Source organism: Nannospalax galili, unplaced genomic scaffold (genome assembly GCF_000622305.1).
Source record: "Nannospalax galili isolate Female #2095 unplaced genomic scaffold, S.galili_v1.0 scaffold619, whole genome shotgun sequence".
Taxonomy (NCBI): Eukaryota; Metazoa; Chordata; class Mammalia; order Rodentia; family Spalacidae; genus Nannospalax; species Nannospalax galili.
Window position 1 is genome coordinate 1266616 of NW_008344186.1, and position 20062 is coordinate 1286677.

A 20062-nucleotide genomic window follows, 5' to 3' on the forward strand; every position below is an offset into this window, starting at 1 on the left:
AGTCTTGGGGGCTGGAGTTCAACAAACTGCTCTTCCCAGGTGCTCAGACAGACTGCATTCAAAGACTCACTTGCTCCCTTCAGGGCCACAGGGCCACAGTTCTTCAGGGAAAAGAGGCCACAGGAGGAAATCTAGAGCAGGCAGTAGGATGAGTCTGAGGAGAAGCCTGGCTGCTCATGTTTCCTCCACTCAGTGGTTCCCTAAAACACTTCTGAGGGGTCTTAAGGCATATAGAGCTCTGCACTGACACAGGGCAGGATTGGCCAAGTTCTGGGAATCAACAGACATCCCAGAGCTGTGTCACAGCCCACTGTGTCTAAATCATTGAAGGAAGAGTGGCCCTGGGGCTCCAGCTGTTGCTTCCTGGCTCAGTGCAGTCACCATGGGAGGCAGAGTGGCACTGAGGTGAACAGCATGATGAGAGCCTACCTCTTTAACCCAGATCCGGAGCCAGCATGCCCACAGAGATGCTGGAGAGGGCTGTGCCCTGTTGCTTTGTGCTTTTCCATGGGCTCTGCCTCCTGCTCTGCTGATCTTTTCTTTCCCAGTGGGGCTAATGAAGTCTGCCCACAAGTTTACCTTTGATCTCTTCTTTCAAGTGCCCCCCAAAATGTGGCAGAGGCTGAGCTAGCACTGCGGTAGGAATGGCCAGGCTGAGGGCAGCTGGGGTTAGCTGCCCCATGTGACAAAGGGGTGATTCAACGGGAAGCTCCAGACACATGGGCCATCCACGTGTCTGGGGCCCACCACTGCAGAGATGGCCACACGGACTGCACACAGGAGACAGGGCCAGAGTCATCTCCTCCAGGAGGGCTCAGTTGGCCCAATCAGGCCTTGGAGCAGAGGTTCTTTGCATCGTTGCCTGTGGACAGTATTGGGGCGGCTCATGAAGATTCTGATGTCAGATGTTGTCCAGCCCAGGTCACTTGACCCTTAGGGTCTCAGGCCCAGTCAGCTCTGTAACAACAAGCATGTTGGAGGAAAAGAAGCCCATGGCCTCAGGTCTAGGTTGCTATACTCCTCATATGCTCAGAAGCTCAGAAGCCAGACAAGGCTCTGTGTCTAGGCACAAGGTGCTGGGAAATGAGAGCCACTCTGCTATACAGAGAATGTAAGCCTTCTGGCTGGCAGCTACAGCAGTAGCAATATCACACACTGGTTTCCCAGAAAGTGAAGTCATCATCATTCACCCTAGGGCAGGGGGACAGGGGAGGCTTCAACATCAAATCAGAGAAACCAGAGCCCAGGATGAAATGTGGCCTGAGGCCAACTCCAGTGTCCCCATGGCCTGGTCCCTCTTCCAGGTCTGTTGCCCAAGGTACTGATGGCATCACTGCCTAAGAACTCCACACAAGGACACTGTTCACACCACTCATACCACATGGGACAGGGGAAGGGCAGCAGGGTGACCAGGCAGTGTGGGATGGAGCCCTGAGCTCTGCAGGATAACCAGGTAGTGTGGGAAGGGGCCCTGCATCTCCATTGCATCTCAGGGTGCCTGTCCTGAGACCAGGCAGCACAAAGCTGGACAGGCTATGCTGGTTCCACCTGAAAACCTTCTTGAGCTTTGATCTGCCGAGCAAATGCCCCAGATTGCACCAGAAATATCTATATATGGGCTCCCTGGAGGGGCCAGAGCCTGAGATATGGCAATGTTTTAAAAGGTTGATGTCCATGAACCTGGAAGTGGCAGAGTGAATTCTAGGCAGCAGAAACCTAAACAGACAGACAACAACAAACAGTGGAAATGTGAAGAGGTTAGACTCTCATACTCCTGAAGTCAGAGAGGTTCTACTGGGGAAAATGGAGGCTTCTGGCAGGGCTACAGACACAACCCTCACAACACAATCGTAATGGGCCAAATGACCAACAAAAAACTTGTACACAGCATTCATAGTAGTTTTTGTTTTTGTTGTTGTTGTTTTTGTTTGAGACAGGATCTCATGCAGCCCTGACTGGTCTGGAGCTAAGTAGACCAGGCTAACCTCCAACTCACAGAGATTTGCCTGCCTCTGCTGGGATTAAAGGCATGTGCCTCCAGGCCCAGCTTCACTGTAACAAGCCAAACACAGGAAGCAATTCAGTTGTCCAACTGGAGAATGATTAAATAAACAGTAGCATAATTCAAAGACTGAATAGTATGCAACAATAAAAAATAACAGAGACACAAGACAATGAGGATGACTTTCTAAGGCTTTCTTAACTTGAGCAGAAGACGCCAGTCACAACAGAGAGCACATTCCACGTTCCTAGCTACACTGAGTCTGAGAATACGAAAACCCATCTATGGCACTTGAAATCAGAACAATGGCTCTTTCTGGGGGAGACTGTTTTCTAAATTTTTAAAACTTTTTTTGCTTTGTGTGTGTGTGTGTGTGTGTGTGTGTGTGTGTGTGTACACATACCACAGTGCATGTGGAGGGCAAAGGACAACTTTTGGGAGTCTGTTCCCTTCTTCTACCATGTGAGTTCTGAGATAAAATATTTATAAAACACATCTGGAAAATAACATATTCACAATGCATAAAGAAGCCCTGCGACTCAACGGCAATAAAAGGATAGCAATGAAATGAGGCAAAGACTCAAAGCATCATTTCCCATATTCACAAATCTGAAGACGTGTGGTGATCAACTACAGTGACTGACATGGTCACATCAGGGACAGGGAGACTTAAACTCAAGCACGAGGCTAAGATCTAAAGAGCTAGTGACACCCTGTGCTGGCCAGGATGGGGGGCAGGTACATATCATTCATGACACTGTGCAGTGCCTGCTTATAATCAGCATGCTCTGGGTCCCTACATTTGACAGATGTCTGTGTTGTTGGATTTGTGGCCTCTAGGCCATGGCCCAGCCCTGTGAGGTTATCTCAGAGATCATTTTCAAAGTATGATCCAACATCTGGCACTGCATACAAACAGCTTTCATTTCAGGGGAATCTGCTGGAGGAGAGGCTGGCGGTGTGATAGGCTCTTTATCAGAAGAGATTTGGTCCCTTCCTCTGCTTAAAGCGACATGCCTTCCTCACTTCTGCCAGCTTTAACCTCAACTGGTCACCAATATCATGCAACCAGAGGACAACACAGCCAGTTAGCACCCAAGAGAGTCAACCGCAGAGTGCTACTTCGCTGCCGTTCACGTGAATCAATCGCCTTCTCGGAGCCTTTCAATATGCATGCTTATCCTGAAGGGTCTAAATTTGTAACATCTTTCCAATCCTTGCACATATCACTGTTTGTAACAATAGTGTGGCACACAGGCCTTTGGACACCACTGCTTACCCTGTTCACCCTGGCTCTGAAGGAAGCTCCCTGACCTCCCACAGCAGGCCTGGAATTTCCCCGGAGTGGCGCCTGCCCAGACAGTTCTGGGGAATATTCAGGACAGATTCTGGAGTAAAATCACAAAACAAGCCAGGAGTTGCAATCTGGCGTTCTTCCTCCTGTAAACCTCCTCCATGTTTGGAAAATCACTGGAGGACTCCAAGATCAGCAACCCAGTCTACCCCTGAGTCAGCAGAGCTGAATATTCTGCCAGTCAGGGATGTGGTGGGGGTGGGGTAGAGGCTACTGGGAATGGGAAGGCTGGTCCCCTCTTCTGACTTGGTCCCTGCCCTTACTCTGCAGTGTGGAGTGTGATGAAAATTCCAGTCATTGCATGGACAGTATGACCTCAGAGTAAAGATGGAGCTGAGGAAGAGGCTGTGGGATCCCGTTAAGGATTCTGTACATCTTCCAATGCCCCCATCACGGCGGGGGTTGGGGAACAATGACCCTGACGTTGTGGGTGTTGGGTGCTTTGGGATGTGTTTGAATCACAGGGCTCAGGCCTGGGGAGGAATCAGCATCCTTGTAAAGGCTGCAAGGGGACCTTGGCTCTCTTCCCCAGCCTTCTGCCCTGCAAGGACACAGCATTTGTCCCCTAGCCCCTCTGCCTTCCTCCTTGTAAAGACACAAGCCAGCGGTCCTGGTTTACTTTCCATTGCTGTGATAAAATACTGACCAAAAGCAGTTTGGGGAAGAAAAGGTTAATTTGGCTTACAGGTTGCAATCCATTACTGAGGGGCTTCAGGGCAGGACCTCAGGGCAGGAACCTAGAGGCAGGAGCTGAAGCAGAAACCATGGAGGAACAATTAGAAATCAAGAAAATGCTCACAGACCAATTTGATGAAGGAAATCCTTCAGTTGAGATTCCCTTTTCCCAGGTGACTCTAGGTTTGTGTCAAGTTGACAAAAACTATCCACCACATCCACCTTCCACCAGGTGAGGACTCACCCTCACCAAACTGGCCCTCACCAGATGCCATACCTTGATTTTGAACTTCCAGCCTCTAGCACTTTGAGAGGTAAATGTCTATACTTTACAAATTACCCAGTTTGTGGTTTTTGTTGTCATTGTTATAGCAGCAAGAACAGACTAGACAGTCCCAAGGCCACACAATTCACATCTCTCTCAGGATCTCATGGTTCTGCCTCCCAGAATTTCCATGTAGGCAACAGGACTCTAAGCACGCTGAAGTCAAAGTCCCACAGCAGCTCAAAGGGCCCTACAAGAGGCCAGGGGTGTTGGGCGTGGCTTTCCTCAGATACACATATAGTAACCGAAGGAAGAGATGTACAAAATCACAGGAGGCCGGGGGCCCTGACCTTTGCAGAAAGGCATAGACACTGGTCACTTCCTATGAAAGATAAAGGGTGACTCGACATATCCAGAGAGCTCAGGGCCTCTCAGGAAGCAGAGAGACCAGGAGAAAGGTGGAGGGACCCAACCAAGGAAGTAGGGTACCAGAGTTTCCTGAGGGTGCCCACTGAGGATTCCCTGTCACACTACTGTGTGCGAAGCGTGTGGATGGAAGATAATGTGTCTCTTTTCTTACAAGCCTCAGAACTAGGGAAGTTATCATCTCCAGGAACAGTTACTTCTTAGCCAAGGACTAGTCACACCTGGACTTGATCGGGGACCAGAGCCTCAGCTTTGAGCAGGACTCCGAAGTTGGAATGGGATGACTGGGGAAGTCTTGAGGGGAGAGGCTTTGGCTTGAGGAAAGAGTACAGCAGCTTTTGTCTCGAGAGCTGGCACAGACCCCAGATATCTTGAGAGACCCGCCATCCCTGCAGTATCTGCCGAGTCCCTAGCCTGAAACAGAATACCAGGTGGTCCTTGTTCACACCAATGCCCTGTGGTGACTTGTTAACCAGACAGAAAATCAGAGCAGAGCCTGAGCCCTGGTCCTTGTAGGCCTGCACTAACAAGGGGGTGCGCATTCAAGAAAAGAAATTTGGAGAAATGAGTTACAAAGAAAATGGTCAAACTGCAGAGCCTATAACCCAAATCTGTGGGACATTTAGCGTCTTGGAAAGGCTAGCTAAAATAGACAGTGACAACAAGAAACTGCTGGGTCTCTGCCCTAGAGAAGAGTAGACACAAAAACATCCGTCCACAGTTGAGAATGAAAGAAAAACCTGGAGGGGGTGTTAAAAACCCCAAAGCAGAAAGTGGGTAAAAAAGTTTAAATATGTGAATAATTATTGTAACTAAGTAGATGAAACTCACACTTTAAATCGTCAGTTCATGTTACTTACATGAAACAGTCTAAAACCAGCTGCAAAGAGCAGCCAAATGTAAAGAGAACTGCAGGTCAGGCAAACACAGACAGAACAAAAATAGCATTAAGACAAAAGAAAATCCCAGGAGAGAAGGGCAGCAGCCCAGGGGCTCTGCTGCTCCCACCATCCCTCCCCTGGGTTGCCAGAGTGCTGAACTCAGGGTTTGTTCCCAGGAAAGACACCAAGTACAGCTGCCAGCAACAGCCTTGCCTGGCTCCCGCCTGGGAAGTTCTAGATGTCCTAGATGCACCACTCAGGTAGACAAGAGAAGACCACAACAAGGCCAGTTCCAGCTGATGGAGCCTCCAGGACCAGAAGTGCAACAGAAAGATGCCAGAAGCCTGAGACACAGCCTCCTGAACCACTAGTTACCTGGTTACTGCACACGTCTGAGACTAGCTCCTGTGTCCTTGCACACGGTCTGAAGCTAGCTCTTCTCAGTGTCCTAGGACACAGGTCTGGGACCAGCTCCTGCTTCTCAGTGTCCTGTCCACCGCTCTGGGGATTTACTTATTCACGCCACCACTGCTGCCCTTGGTTCTAATGGTTAGATCTGCTGGCGTGTCTGAGGCCAGCTCTATCCTTTCTGTGTTTCCCTCTGGTGACTGATACCTGTGAACTCAGCACCAGTGTTTTGGATCTGTACTATGTGATAGGCTGGGGAAGGCAGTGACCCCAAGTAGAGGTGCATATTTAAACAGAGAAACATCCAGTTTGCATAACACACAGACCAAGCAGGCAGTTTTGCAGAAGGCAGGTCTGCTGTACCCCTGTGGCTAGGACAGAGGAGGCACCATCCCAGGTCAAAGCTCCTATCCCAGGCTTCAAGCTCCCAAGAAGACAGCTGAAGATTGATCTGATCCCAAAGCAGCTCCAGCTGGAGGGAAGATGTGGTCCAGGCCCTTTACACAGCTGCTGCACTGTGCCCTGTGCAACCCTGCCTGAATTATCACATCTCTGACCCAGGGCAGGGTAGCCTGGGCTGTGGTGAGCAGTTCCCACGTGTGCTTATCATCTTCAGAGTGAGGGAAACACCCAAAGGAGCCAGGTCAGGAAGACATGCATTCACTCAGCCATCATCTAAAGCATACCAGGGATGTTCAGCATGAGGGTTCCAGGTCCTTCTGTGGGCAGGATGGAGGGGATAGCAGGGCCTTTAGAAGTGATGCATTTGGGGAAGGCAAATGATCGGCAAATGGACCCTAGGCCTATTGCCCCAGATTTGGGGCTCAGAGCAACGCCAGCACTAGTAACTGCCACTCTTGTGCTCCAAAGATGAAAAGTTGCCCTTAAGGAACAAATGAGGACACTGTGGTCCTTGCCCCTAATGGCAGAAGCTAGTTGTTCCACAGGACCAGGAGCTATCTCCCCAGAGGGTGTGGGGTCCTCACTTCCTTTAAGTGAAAGATTCAGTGTCTGAGTCTTGCATATTGCCTGCGCCTGGGAAGGGGTCAGTACAAGGTAGAAATCTGGGGTCCAGGAAATCAGCATCTACAGCTGCATCACCTGAGCAGGTAGATGGGTGGGGACATTCTCCCAGCTACCCTCCTCAAGCCTCAAGCCTGACCTCTGCTCCCTCCAGGGGAAACTTGGAGCTGATGTGGTTGACAGAAACATCACATAGTGAGCTGCCTCTGTTCTCAGTACACTACCTCCTCAGGGTTCTGTGATAAGTCTTGTCTGGCCAGGAGCTGTCTACATGGTGGAAAGGCCTGAGATGAGGCCAGTTGGGTGTCCTGTGGCAGGACAGGCCTCTTTGCTGTGATGGTGCTGGTACCCTGGCAGGAGGAAGCATGCTGGGATAGGAGGAAGGACTGGATCTGGCACATGGGAAAACAGAGCCAGTAAGTACATGTGCCACCACTGGCCAGCTACATAGGTAAGAAGTCCAAACTGGAGATGCCCAGATGTCTGTTTCGATGGATGTGCGGTGGTAACACACTCACAGTGCAATTACACAGCCACAAGAGCCACCAGACTACAAGGCCACGTGCTGAGATGGGGGTCTTGAAAATGTCCTGACAAAAGACACAAAGGATTCCGCTTCTAGAAAGTCAAGGCCCAGGGAGGAATGGGCTGCTGTGTCCTCTTCCATCTGGATATCAGTGTGTGTGTGTGTGTGTGTGTGTGTGTGTGTGTGCTGGATGTCCACCATGCCGTGTGCTGGGCATTGCTCAGTGAACAGGGTATAGCTGACTCTAGGTAGTCATAAGCTCTGAGTGGTCACAGAGGTTGTGACCTATGGCACTGGCCTCAATGAGCACTCCTCCATCCTGAAACACAGTGGACCAAGGAGGTGGCCACTAGGTAAATCTTTGTCCTCGAGAGGAGAAAACAGGGGTGCTGAAGTGCTCAGTCTGAAGGATAGGTGCTACAACCAGGCCCCAGGGTTCACCACTGTCAGGCAACGAGGGGGAGGCCAGCAGGTGGTACTTCAGAACAGCCTGAGTAGGAAGGGACTGCAGAGAGAGAAGGCAGCCCACCAGCCTAGCCTGTGCCACAGCATGTACATCTGACTAAGACACAAGACAGGGCCTTGTGGACTGTTAGAGTCCAGTCCCCAGGACACTCATCTCCCCACCCTGGACTCTCTGCAGCCTTGATCATGGAGGCCTGGGATTTCCTTGAAGTGGTGGGTGTTTGAGTCTATCATAGTCAGGTGGGTCTGGAGGTGAGGAGATGCCTGGTAACAGGCATTCCAGAACTCTTACAGCTTCAGAGCCAGTCCTGTGAGCTGCTTCCTGGCCCTGTCACTCACTATACACCCAGCTTCCTGGGAGCCCTGCAGGGTTGGGGTGTCTCACACTTCCCTAGTTGCCCTGCAAAGGGGTACAGAGCCATGACTTGTGCCATGGTTCATGTCACATGGTTGTCCAGCCTGGGTCTCAGACAACACAGTGATAACATACAGGAGCCCAGCAAGAGGAAGAGCCACCAGCTTCTGCTGTCACAGGGGCTAGGAACTACCCTGGCCTGGCAGCATAGGACATACCTGGAGCTACTGACATAGTGAGGCCCAGTCCACGTCCCCATCCTCTGGGAGCAAGAGAGCAAGAGGGTCAATGGAACTTAGGCACCTCCTGGCCGTCCCAAGGACACAGGATGACTAGGTAAACTGAACCTCCAGCCTTCCCTCCCCGAGGATGGGGCCTGGTCCCTCCCGGACAGGAAGTTGACCCTCCTGCCTGCTGGGCCCAGGCTGGGACCTAGGAGTCATCCCTTCCCTGGAACGTGTCAACCTGATCCAAACAAAGCCACGGAGGAGAACATGTCTGCAGGGAACTTCCTCAGAACTAGACGGGAAGGGGGCGAGGCAAACAGTCTGGGGTGGCTGGCCAAGCCCTGGGTGTGCTGAGGGGTATGGGCTCAGGGGCTTCTGCAAGCACTGGTGGGAGAACAGCTGAGTCATGGCCCCACCCCTCCTTCTCTCTAGTATAGTCACCATCCAGAGCTCAAGGTTCTATGTGGGTGGTTGGAGACCTACTAGCCTCTGGCTCTCCCACGAGGCTGTGATTTTTGGCCTCTTTTCCTGGGCCGTCATTGGCTGGGGGTGGGGTGGAGACAGTACCTCTTCTGATGCAGCCTCTCCTCTCCCCTATGCCTCTTGAAGCCCTGCAGACCCAGGTTTGTTGACTCCAGCTCTGCTCGTAGGGAGTGTCTCTTTCCTAGATAGCCAGCATTCTTTTCCTGTTTCCTGGGGTAATACCACCTGGGGTACCTGCTACAAGGAGCAGAGACAACTGTCCTCTCATGTACTATCTCCTTAGCTTGCCCCCTCATGGTGGGTTCCCAAAATCACACAGCTGCTGGGATTCTGGGCCCAAATGTAGTCAAGTCAGGAGCTCTGGAGCAAGCCAGGGACAGTTTTGGCTTTCAGGGAGGTCAGGACTGGTGTTCTCAGCCTTCAGGAAGACATGCAGGCCTCCACATATGAGTAGGTTCCAGGCCCTCTGCAGCCATTCCTTTGTTTGACCTTTATAACAGCCCATTAGGGTCAGGGGCTTTCACTATCCCCTCCTTAGAGATGGAGAAACTGAGGCACAGAGTGGCAGTCACAACGACACCCAGGGATGCTCTTTGGGGGTAGGCAGGGGCCCTGGATGGTGACTTGGGCCAGGCCTTTCAGCCAGCCACCACAGAGTGCGGGATTTGACACTGAAGCCTATACCTGGCTGGTCTAATCCCTTCTTAGCTACCTGAGACCTCAGCACTTCCTAGTTCTCCCTGATTACCAACAGATGTCTGAAGACCAGGAAATCAACACAACTGTGTGATTGGGTAGGATTCTATGAACCCTGGGGACCAGGTGGCCCCACACAGATCTCTCATACTGGGAGCCCCTTCTCAGGGACCAAGGACACCCACAAGCAGACAGATCCTGTCTGCAGGTGCACCATCAGTGTGTTCTCCATCTGCCTCGGTGGCTCTCTCCACCCCATGTGCCTGGATGCAAATAGGTGAACAGTGAGCCCAGGGGTCCTCCGTGCTCATCCCACACTGGACATGCTACCCAGGCCCCACTAAGCAGAGGAGAAGAGCCCACAGACGGTGTGAGTGCCCCTGGGGTCCCTAAAGGACTGAGGCTGCTGCTGCTGGATTCTTAGCCTCCTTCTATAGCCCTTACCCCAGAAACAAGGACGTGGAGGCAGCACCAGTGCCCCACCGTTCGCACACTGTGCTTTCGTTTTCTAGTTTCCTTTTAATTTTCTATTTTCTATATTTCCTTTAACTCATCCAAAATGAAGACACTGAACATTCTCTCCTCACCCCTGAGCACAGCACAGTGTATGGTTAGTCCCCACTTGTCCTCACCTACCAGCAGGTACAGCTGGGCCCCCATCAGCAGAGCCATGTGTCCAGCCCAGTACTTATGCATTCACCAAAATGAGTATCATGATGGGTACCCAATCCCAACCACCTCATTCACTACCTACAAAGGCCCCCAGCAGCCTGGAGCTGTTTGTCTCTGTGGACTTACCTGCTGTAGGCATTTGTCATGTGGAGCCCTCAACATGTAGCTTTTGTGACAGGTTTCACTTATTTGACATAGTGTCTTCATGGTCTTCCAAGCTGCAGTGTGTGTCAGTGTTGGACACCTCGATCCTTCTTGTGGCTGAATAATATTCCATCTTGCAAACCAGGAGTGGAAGCACACACCTGTAGTCTTGGCACTAGGGAGGTAGAGGATCAGGAGGATCAGAAGTTCAAGGTCATCCTTTGCTACACACAAGTTTGAGGCCAGCTGGGGATACATGAGACCTATCTCAAAAAAAATATCACTTTTGAGAGTATACTGCATTTCACCCACCAGGCAGTCAATGCAAGTTGGGTTATTTCCACTTTTTTATCATTGTAATGTTGCAATGAGTTTCCATACACCTTTTACAGGGACGTTGTCAACTCTCTTGGGTGTTGCTAGCCTTATTTATTCTGCCCTCTCAGTGGTGGTGCCTTGTTGTTGTTTTAATTATATCTCCTTCATGACTGACAGTGTCCAACATTTCCCCTAGGCCTATTGGTTGTTGCCAGGACACTGCTGGACACTGTCTACTTCAGTCCTTTAGTCGCTGTTCCACTGAGTTTTTGAATTGTAAGAGCACTTTATATATTCTGGACAGTCTGTTTTCAACTGTTTAATTTGCAAGCATTTTCTCATTTTGTTGTTTTAATTTTCTTGATGTTGGACTTTGGTGATGTCTAATTTCTCTGGTTTTTCTTGTGTAGCTTATGTCACATCTAAAAACCCAAGGGCACACTGGGTATGGTGGTGCATAACTTTAATTCCAGCACTTGGGAGGAAGAGGCTGGTGGATTTCTGTGAGTTCAAGGCTGACCTGGTCTTCAGTCCACATTGGAAGCAGCAGCTGAGTTCTGATGTCAGTGAGACATGGCGGTGGTGGCAGCAGTGGCGGTAGCACTGAAGCAACAGTGGAGTGGATGGTAGGGAGGGGAGGCAGTGAGGAGACCCTGCTTTTCCCTCCGACCTCTTTATATGTGGACTGCCTGCTAGGGAGGTGCCACCACGCTAAGTAAAGGTCCTCTCCCTTCCGTTAATCTTTCCTGAAAATGCCCTCACCTAGAAGTGTGTCTCTTAGTTGATTCTGTTTTCCATCAATCCGACAATCAAGATTAACATCACAGATGTACCATGTAAACATTATTCAGAAAAACTCTTCTGACATCACATAAAGTAGACTTCAAAAGAGAAAAAGATGACCAATGACAGAAGATGTTATGGAATGAAAGGATCAGTCTAGCAAGAACACGTCACAGGCAGTGAGGGTGATCTAGCTGCAACATCTGCTACCCCATTGATAGCCAGGGTGATCTGGATGACCTGGGTGACTAGACAAGTTCCCTTCTTTACTTATTCCTCAATGTGGGTTCTTCCTGAAGCTTCACTGTTGGCCAAAGAGGACAACCCTCCTCAGTAGAGGAGAACTGTTCGTCAAGAGTGTCCCTGTAGCTGTGTCCCTGGCTCGAACCGCCAACAAGGTCTCAAGAAAAAGCAAGTCAGGCTTCCGAGACTCTAGACACATCCAAGTGAGGTGCTGCACATGGCAACCTTTCTGAAAAGAAGAGGGGGAGGAGAAGGAGAAGAAGGAGGAGAAAGAGGAGGATGAGGACAAGGAGGAGGAGGAAGAGGAGAGGAGGAGGAGGAAGAGAGGAGGAAGAAATGTCACAATCCTAAGTGTAACAATTATCTGCAGCAAGCTATCAAAATTATCATGATCTCAAACAGGTTGGAAGCCTGGAAGCATAAGGGTACCCAGAGCAGTCCTTTGGTGGCCCAGGAGAGTTCATTCCAACCTTTTCTAGCCTCTGGAGGCACCTGCTTCCCTTGCTGGCTTCCTTCATCTTCACAGTTAGCAGCATCTTCCAGATTCTCCCTGACTCTGGCCCTCTCCTTCCCTCGTCTACTTTTGAAGATACTGTGAGAAGTTAAGTACATCAAAACCAAGGAACCCCCCCTCTTAGATGTAGAGTAGAATCAGTCACCCATGATAAAGTGCCCTTGACACGTCCACATGAGCCCAATGTAACTTCAAGGCCCTCAAAAATATAGGAGGGAGACAGAAGACAGAAAGACAAGGTGATCAAAAAGGACACAGCCAGTCTTGGTTGTTTGTGGAATGAAAGGAGAGATCACAAGTCAAAGGATGTGGGGAGGGTGGAGAGTGGGAGGACACAGGACGAGCCTCCCTGTGCCTCAGAAGGGGACTAAGTCCTGGTGGTGGCTTTTTCTCCCATTTTCAAATTTGCTCTGATAACATGTGAGCACTCATGTACTCATTGAAGTTGCGTAAGGAGATAAGGAGACCCACTGAGATTAATTACAGAAATGTAACAGAACAAACCCTTCTCTCAGCTCCTACGACTTCTTAACTTCTTTAGACAGCAAAGAGGTTATCCAAAAGACTCCTGGCCATCTGAAAATGGTATAGTACCTTTAATTTGCAGAATAATATTCATTTAAACCACAACCTATTATTACCCACCAGAATGACTAAACATAAACTGACCATCAGCACCAGATACCAGGAGGAGGACATGAGACAAGCAGACGCCAGCATTGCTGGTGGGACTGACAGTGTTGTCATGCAGGAAACAGCTGGTGGGATCTCCTGGAGCGGAACAACCACACCACTGCATACACTGTTGCCCAGTATATGTATTTACACAACAGACACAATGTTGGCAGCACACAGGCTCTAACCAACTACTCTTGGCAGCATCAGCCCAAACTGGAATAACCCCAACACCCACCAAAAGACAAGGAGGCTACCCCAGTACACAGATGGAAGGGGCCTGTGAGGAAGAGCATGGCCTGTGTCACCCCACTTGCGGACATTCTGGGATAGACAAATCCTGGTCTGGAAAGCGGGATGAGATGCTGGTGGAGAGCATTCGAGGAGCTGAACACCCCTCCAGCTCGTTGCTTTTCCTGCTGGATATTAGGTCAATCTGAAAATACGCACAGGGTTGATGAGATGGCTCAGTGGGTAAAAGATACTTCTGTCAAGCCTGATGACCCAAATTTCATCCTTGGGACCCACATGGTAGAAGGAGAGAACTGGCTCCTCCGAGTTGTTCTCTAATTTCCACATGCATTTTGTGGGCATGCACGCAGGCCCACACATACACACAGAATAAAAATGTAATAAAGAAATTTTAAGTGTGCACAAATATCCACACACAGTTCATTCCCTGGAGTCCAGTGCCTCTTTTTAGGAATATCTAGCAGTTGTCTGACATGTAAATATTTATTCAGTTTTTGAAAGCCATGTAAACATCCAAAGTTGCAGGGCCTCCTGCTTGCTGAAGCATGGTGGGAGGGGAAGGTTCTGCAGAGAACCAGGGCTGACCTGGAAGTCAGGCTAGATCCTTCTATTTCCCCACTCCCTGATGAAGAAGTGTCCAGGGCTGCAACACCAGATAGCCAAGGTCTTCATGAGGTTGAGGACTTGTTTGAGAGGCAGAGCCTTCCAACTTGCCCCCAACCATATGGCTTATGCTTGGAGAACATGGGTGCAGAGCCATCATGGAGGGTTAGAAGCCCTGTTTATCCATTCCTGCTTATCCCTTGGGATAACAGCAAGTGGGCTGCCCTCTGGGGACCTTGGGAGGGGACTATGACCTGGGATTGATTTGTAAGCCCTTTCCAGAAGCCCCATGATGCTTGCCATGACACACATCCATGTCCTCTCAGATAACGAGAACATCTGAAAGGGTGAGAATGTACCTGGATGAAGGAATTAGTGTGCCCCTTTCAATTAGTGTGCCAGAACAAGTAATCATCCTCCACTAGAGAGACTTCAGCCCCACAACCCACACAGGTAATCTCAAGATGGGCCAGGCATCCAGTGCAAAATCTGAACTATTTGATCATTAGAAGAAAACATGGGGAAAAAATCCACAATTTGTGTTAGGCAGCATGTTTCAGGAACATCACACTGAAAGCTCTGCTGTCTGGTGAACACTTTTTTTTTAGTTTTTTGTTGAGCTTTTGTACAATTCACAGTTCTTAATCAAATTTAGACCCCCTTCCCCATCCATGCCCTCCCAACCCCCCCACTGAACCTCATACATTCCACCATACATGTTAATTCCTATCCAGTCAAGCATGTGTACCCAGATATCCCTCAGTGCAAAGTCATCCACTGGAGTCTAGTCAGCCCATCCAGAGATTGTTAAGTAAGGCTTCTCTCCCTCACCCAGCAGTAATCAGTCTCCAATAGTTCTCAGTCTAGGACTGGCACACAAGCCACTTCTCTTGCTCCACTCTGGGCCCTTGTCTAATTGAGTTGGCGTGGATCCTGTGCTTGATATCACCATTGCCACGAGTTCGCATGTGCAAGCTTCTAGTGGCCTGAAAGCCTCTGCTTCCCTGTGTTTGTGAACAAGCCCTGGCTCTTACTATCTTTCCACCCCCTCTTCCAAAATGGTGCCTGAGCCCTGAGTGGGTGAGGTCTAATTTAGGAGTTCCATCCAGGGATATATACTCTGCAGTCTCTTATTCTTTAAAACTCGGCCAGTTGTGGCCTTTTGTGTGCACTGCACTCTGTCGTACAAGGAAGCTTCACTGGTGAGAGTTGAGGGACGCATTAGTTTTCTCTCTACCCCTCATGACACTATGTTCCATGAGCCTTAGGTACAGAGGTTCAAATGTAGATCTGTCACCTAGAACTGGGCATCTCTCAGATGTACAGTTTCTCTGTCTGACCAGTTGTGGAATTTTGCAATAGCCTCCATCTGTTGCAAAAAGAAGTTTCTTTGATGATGGTATGCTTGTCTGTAAATATAAGGATCTATATTTAGCATATGGTAAGAAATTCCATTTGTCTAGAGATATGACAGAAATAGGGTTTTCTCTATGATCTATGATCTCTCTAGCTGTGTGTATTTGCCTGAATTTACAGTGCCACTCATGAGTTCACTCCCATTGAGAGGGCTTTAAGTCCAATTAGACAGCTCTTGATTACCCCCCCCCCCCCGCCGATAAGAGTGACACTACTGCACTAACAGAGGTAGTTTGCTCTGCCTGTCGATTTGGTTATTAGGCTTTAGGGTTGGGTTGGACTATTGATTGATTTTTCCCTTAGCAGTTTGCATATTATCATCTAGCATTATGCAGGCTAAACTTCAGGTAGAAGTCTTCCAGGTCAGTCCCTGCTCTATTGCTCCAAGTCCTGTGTCTGAAGTATGTGCTATCTTCAGCAGTAGGGTCTTAACTTCTAGTTCTGGGAGATAACCAAGAGTTTTAGCAATAATCTGTGTTATTTTAGGAGTCTCTAGGACCACTGTCACCAACCATTCAAAGGGAGGTCTCTCCTATCTATCACTGTGTTCATTTGCCAAACAGCCCCCAGTTTTATATATATATATATATATATATACACTAATGTTTATACAGTGTATGTGCACTTCTCAGGGGGCTTCAGGGGCATCACACTTCCCTCTGGCTTCCCTAGCCCCCCAAGATTCATTCATCTCTACTCTTTTTCCTCCCATCTGATCTCCCTCCTCCCTCCCCAGTCCCAATGCCTCCATTATCCCCCAATAACACCCACCTCCCACAATCCACCCTCTCCTGAGTTCCCTCCTCTCCCACCACCAAAGGCCCCTGCATGTCCCTACCTCTTCCCCTCCCAGCTGAACCCTTCCATTCCCCCCAGAACATCTGTTCCCTACTATCCCCCTCTTTTAGCCTCTGTCTTTCCTTTTGCCTCTGTGTTTCCTTTCTACTTTCCTGTCTCCTGCCATTACATCAGGATGTATACTCATATACAAGGGCTTGATACAATGATCCGAAAATGAGGGAAAACATATATTGCTTGCTTTTCTGTGTTTCTGTTATGTCACTTAGCATAACGATCTCTAGTTCCATCCATTTACCTGCAAATTTCATTATTTCATCTTTTCTTACTGCTGAGTAGAACTCCATTGAGTATATGTACCACATTTTCTTTATCCATTTGTCAGTTGAGGGACACTTAGGTTGCTTGCATTTCTTAGCTATTGTGAAGAGAGCATCAACAAACATGGATGTACAGGTATCTCTACAGTAGGATGAATCCTGTGGGTGTATGCCAAGGAGTGGTATATATGGTAGATTCATTTTTATTTTCTTGGGAGTTCTCCATACTGCTTTCCATAGTGACTGCATGAGTTTCAATCCTACCAGCAGTGAGTGTCTGATGATCATTTAAGACAATGGAAATACAATGATGCAGCAAGAAAAATAGAGCAACTCTTAGACTCCAGCAACAGGAAGAAAGTAACCCAATTTTTAAAAGCATGCAGATCACCAGGACTGGAGAGATGGCTCAGCAGTTAAGAGCACTGACTGCTTTTCCAGAGGGCCCATGTTCGATTCCCAGCACCCACATTGTGGCTAACAATTGTCCATAACTCCAGTTCCAGGGAATTCAACTCCTTCTTCTGACCTCCATGGGCATTGCATAACATGAGTACACTTACACACATGCAGGCAATACACTCATACACATAAAATAAAAATAACAAAGTATTTTTTTAGAAAGACAAATCATCAAAGAAAAAATACGAATGTTGACTAAATATGAGTTACTCAATGTCATTCATCATCAGAATCATTATTTAAAGCATACACCTTAGAATAGCTAAAATCAAATACTAAAAAATCTCTGACAAGATCAAGCTGTAACGGTTAATAATGTCAATTGACAAGATCTAGAATCACCCTGAAGACAAGTCTGTGAGCATGCCTGTGAGGAATATATAGGTTAGGTTAGCCTCTGTACATAGGTGAGAGAGGTTAACTAGATTAGTTTAATTGAGGTGAGAAGACACATCTTCACTATGGATGATACCATCCCATGGACTGGAGTCCTGGGGTGGAAAAGAAAAAGAAAAAGAAAACTGAGCATCAGCATTCGCCTCTCTCTGCTTCCTGACTGTGTGGGCAACATGACCAGCTGCCTTGGGCCATACCTTCTTCATCATGATGAACTATACCCTCAAAGTTGGAACCAAAATAAATCCTTCCTTAAGTTGCTTTTGTCAGGGTATTTTTCACAGCAGTAAGAAAGTAATACAGAATATTGGTACCAGGAGTGGGGTTGCTGCTGTAATAAACCTGACCATGTTAGGCTTTTGGAATTGACTTGTGGGTGGAAAACTTTGGATTAGAAAAGCCCTAGAATGCTTTAAGCAGAATTCAAGGGGCCATTCTGGTGGGATCTTGGAAGATAAGAACACTGAGCAAGACACAGACAGTGGAGGCCTGAGTCATGAGGGTTGAGAGGGAGCAGGCCTCTAAGTGGGTTAGGGGGCATTCATGTAATACTTTGGCAATGCATTTTGCCTGTGTCCTAAGAACTTGCAAGATGCTGAATTTAAAATTGATGAACTAATTTCTTTGATGGAGGAAATTTCAAGACAGTAAAACATTCATTCTGTGGAATTTCTACTACTCACTGCTCTTACTCAGATCTATAGTGAAGTAACACAAAAAGACAAAAAAAAAATGGAAAGCTTAACAAGGAAAGTTATGTGAGTCTGTGAAGTTTGGAGAAGCCGAAGTTGCAATGACAGCCAGGATTTGGGAGATGCCAGACTCTTGGATATCCACCAAGAAGAACTTCAGGCACAGAGTGGAGCTAACACAAGAAAGTGGGTATCTCCCTCCTTTCCCCTTCACAAAGCCAGCTCTTCAGAGTGCTGTCCTGTGAGGAGGCCAGATGTGGGAGGCTCTCCTCTCACCCTTGGAAGACCAGGTACTGCCTGAGCTAGGAGCAGGAGGAGCCCAGTGCTTGGGGCCTTGCCTCTGTGCCAACCAGACCCAACTCCATGACCAGCTTTCTCCAGGGAGTCTACCATCCCCACCCCTCAGGCCATACCCTGCTATGCCCACTTCCTCATTTTTTCCTCTTCTCTGGTCACCCCTACTCCCATTTTCTCCTACCCAACCTCTTCCCCAGGCTTTCCCACCACTTCTCCCTCAGATCCCAGCTCTCAACTCACTATGGATGGTTCTTCCTCAGGGAAAGAGGAAGGAGGCACCAGGACCTGAGTTGCACAGGGGTTGTCTGCATAGGCTTAGGAGCCTTTTTGAGGGAACCCCTCTCCCTTATCTTAGAGCTTTGATACTTTTCTAAACCCCTGGACTTGCCCACCCTTCTCTTGCCACCCCATCAGGAGATCAGACCATGGAGGAACTGGCATGTATGAGACAAGAGCTTCCCAACTTCTTTCTTTTTTCCCATGACTGCACTCTATATTCATCCAATGTGGAGTTTGTCAATGAGATCCCAAATATCTGTACCAAGGACCAAATATGGTATATTCTGTCACTGCCTCTCTGCTGCTTCCTGGCATGGAGCTATTTTGTGTAATTTCAGTTGGTTATTCTTCAGCTGACCTGCCACCCTGACAGCTGGAACCTGTGAGCCCACTCTCATCTAGCAGGACTGCCCATCTACATGCTCTTTCTGCACTTCTGCAAGTGTGATAAAAAGGAGATTTTTTTAGACCTACAATGCCTAGTCCACCTTCTTCCTGAATTCCAGAAGCTTCCTTTGTCACCATCACCTAGACAAGCTGGTGCCCTCATACTCACTTTCAATGTCTGTGAAAAAGCTGCTAATGGGAGCCCTGGAGGCCCTGGGGCTGTCAGAGCCAGAGCTCAGATAGCACGTGTATTCCAAGATCTGATCCCAGAACCAGGTAGAGGCAGCACTGAAGATTACACTACACACAAGCGGAGGTGGTGGTGGCCAAGAATCTCCAGAGCCTGCTGCCTTCTTCCCATCTCGAGCTGTGTAAAGCTTCCATATAATTAGATCTGTGGTAAAGTTTAAGTGCTGATATGAAAAAGAAGTTATATGGGCAGCCAACAGACCTGGAAGGACAGAGCTACACAAGAACCCAGATGATTTCATCACAAGTCCTAGATGCTGAACATGGTGCTGCAGGGTTTTTCCTGTTAAGTTGGGGTTTTGCTTTGGTCCATTCGTTCGTTGCTATGCCATTCTTCCCTTTTGGAATAGGAATGTTTACTCTGTGCCACTGTATTTTAGAAGTATATAACTTGTTTATGATGATATAGGGACTCCAAGGCCATTGCCTTAAATCTCAGAAGAGACGTTGGACATTGTTTTTTTTTTTTTCATTTATTTTGTGGAGGGGGGAGGCGTGTATGCCATGGCATGTTTTGTGGGATCAACACCACAGCTTGCAGGAGTCAGTTCTCTCCTTCCACACGTGGGTTCTGGTGAGCAGACTCAAGTTGCCAGCCTTTGTGGCAAGAACTTTTACCACTTGTCTGCCCCTAGGACTTTGGACATTAAGGACTTCAAGGTGTTAGAAATGTTAAAGATTATAGGGACTTTTGAAATCAGTTTGAATGTGCTTTGCATTATAAAATGGCTATGAGCCTATGGGGACAAAGGTTATGGTTTAAAAGTGATGTGTTT

At 48.4% G+C, this 20062-nt stretch overlaps 1 pseudogene; it reads left to right on the top strand.

Annotated features, from left to right (window-relative positions):
- The first annotated feature begins 18328 nt into the window (after positions 1-18328).
- LOC103739975 lies at positions 18329-19280 on the top strand (annotated as a pseudogene).
- Positions 19281-20062: the final 782 nt, after the last annotated feature.